Below are 2,500 nucleotides of genomic sequence, written 5' to 3'. Positions count from 1 at the left end.
AAACGAAAGGGAAGATAGCAGAATAATTGTTAAAAGGAAAATGTAATGCGCTTCCAGAGTAGCATAAAGAAGGCACTCTACAACGCTCAGAACACTTGCTTGGTATATTAGAGAATGCAACAACACCATAATACAATGAATCATAGATGCATCTAAGAAAACCGAAAACAGCGCAAGAAGAAAAACAATGTGTAACATGATAATGATTTTTTTTTCGTATCGCTCGTCAAAGAAATACAATACACAGGGGATCATCCTTGACTTAGCCTGCACGCAGGCTGTTGGATGATCGAAAAACCAGAATTCGTAATGAGGTTAGCCTGCTTGCAGGCGGTAGTTGTTGTGTCGCCACGAAACACTATCAGACGCCATATTGGAAGAGCGTGGGATAGGTCTGGGCCCCGTGACAAAACGACGCGAATCCAAGATGGCGACCTCATTACGAATTCCGGGTTTTCGACCATCCAACCGCCTGCGTGCAGGCTATAATGAGGTCGCCATCTTGGATTCGCGCGGCTAGGTCTGGGCCGGGTTGAGGGTCGACAAAGCGAGCGAGGGGAGTGGGGCCCACCCCGTCGTTTTGTCACGGGGCCCAGACCTATCCCACGCTCTTCCAATATGGCGTCTGATAGTGTTTCGTGGCGACACAACAACTACCGCCTGCAAGCAGGCTATCCTTGACCTCGCCGAATGTGTTCGTTTCTTGTAGGCATTGTAGGCAGATTTCTGCTTTGTCTCAGACGGTTTATGAAAAACCTGATTAAATACTGGGGAAAAGGCGAAATCACAAATTGGCTCATCAAGATGTGTTACTGCAATTGTTTCATCTGCTGTTTCAGCCGGACCGTCATTTTCCATTGCAGTTGTTTCGTTTTCCTGTCGTTGCAGTTGTATTCTTAAGTCCATAACTTTGTTGATGAGTTCTATTTTAGTTGAACTTTTTTTGAATGTGATTCCATGCTCTGTCAAAATTTCCTTAAGGAACTCTTTTGATAAATTCTCTGGTGCGCCCTTTTTTGCTTCTTGTCTTTCTTGTTCTTTGGCCCTTTTTTGTTCCAGTTATTGACATGACACATTTCGATTGTTGTTTTCCCTTGTTTTGTATTGTGGCGTTTTTAAACTTACACAGTAATCTATTTGCCTAAGGGCCAAAGAGGACCAACAAGCTCGATTTGAAGATGGCCGAGCTGCCCCCGATCATTCTTAACTCTGAACGCATTCCCACGTTCTCCTCTCGAATCGAATTACCCAATTACCCTGGACGTGTAAATATGCCCGGGACCAATGAAGCACGCCCACGCTAACACGTGCCAGAAAGTTGCATAATGAATTATTAATCAATGATTTTCTATAGAAATCAATGGTAATCAATAGCAATTAAGACTCCGAGTGTGAGTATCGATTTTTATCGATTGGTTGCACCAATCAATAACAATCAATGGATTGTTATTGATTATTATTGATTGTATTGATTGCAATCAATCGATCGGAAACCATTGATTGACAACGCCGGGAGTGATATGTGTATCGCGGCCTGTCTAGCCTAGTGCAATTTCGAATCAATAAAATATTTCAAAACAGCACTCATAGGCGCAGTGCCAAGCAAAAGTTTTGTGATACGTTGGGATACACACATCACTGAACGGTGATCGTACTGTAGTAATATTGGTTTTCCCTGGCCTGTAAGCGCTGTCGTCTGGCTAGACACTTGTCAAAAACAATTTCAAATCAATAATATTTCAATTCAGCACCCATAGGCGCATATTGGTCTCTATCGCTCTCCTTTATCGGCAACCGACGAGATCCCGAAAGATCGAAACCGCGGTCTTGCCTGAACTGAAAAAAAAAACGGCCATGAGCCTTCCAACTGAAGACGGACCTCTAGGAGTCCCAACAACCTCCAAAGAGGAAGATGCCCAAATTGCTTTCAGACCATGGTGACTCATGGCACAAACGTTTTCAAAGGCGAACGATTCGCAAACAAATCTATATTGGATATATAAACGCATTTCAAGCATACTGAAACATTTCTGTACACGCATTTCTCAAATTGCCATCCTTTAGGGGTAAAAAAAAAAAAGGGCTTTATCAAGGGCGAAGTACTTAGACTTCTCCGTACAAACTCCTCTGAAAAGAAATTCAAAACTAAAATCTCGCATTTTCGAGCAAGCGTTATTGAACGAGGATATCCAGAAAGCCTGATTACGGCTACGCTCTCAGACATCAAATTTGAGAACAGGAAACAAGCCCTCCTACAGACTTTATAATATGCAAAGAAGATAAGCGAATCTCTTTTCGTCACACAATACCGACCTACGTTGCCTATTAACGACAACCCAGCGTTCCTGGTGAAAGAGATGTCTGAAATTATGGGAGTAGATCTCGACGTAAACGATATATCGATCGCTCATCGTTTACCGCCAACGAAGAAAGCGAAAGACCGAATAATTGCATGTTAAATTCACTCGAAGAGAGAAAAGGGATGAAATCTACAGCAAGA

Source organism: Montipora capricornis, chromosome 8 (genome assembly GCF_036669925.1).
Source record: "Montipora capricornis isolate CH-2021 chromosome 8, ASM3666992v2, whole genome shotgun sequence".
In the NCBI taxonomy this organism is placed as follows: Eukaryota; Metazoa; Cnidaria; class Anthozoa; order Scleractinia; family Acroporidae; genus Montipora; species Montipora capricornis.
Note: the sequence above shows the minus strand (reverse complement) of the source record.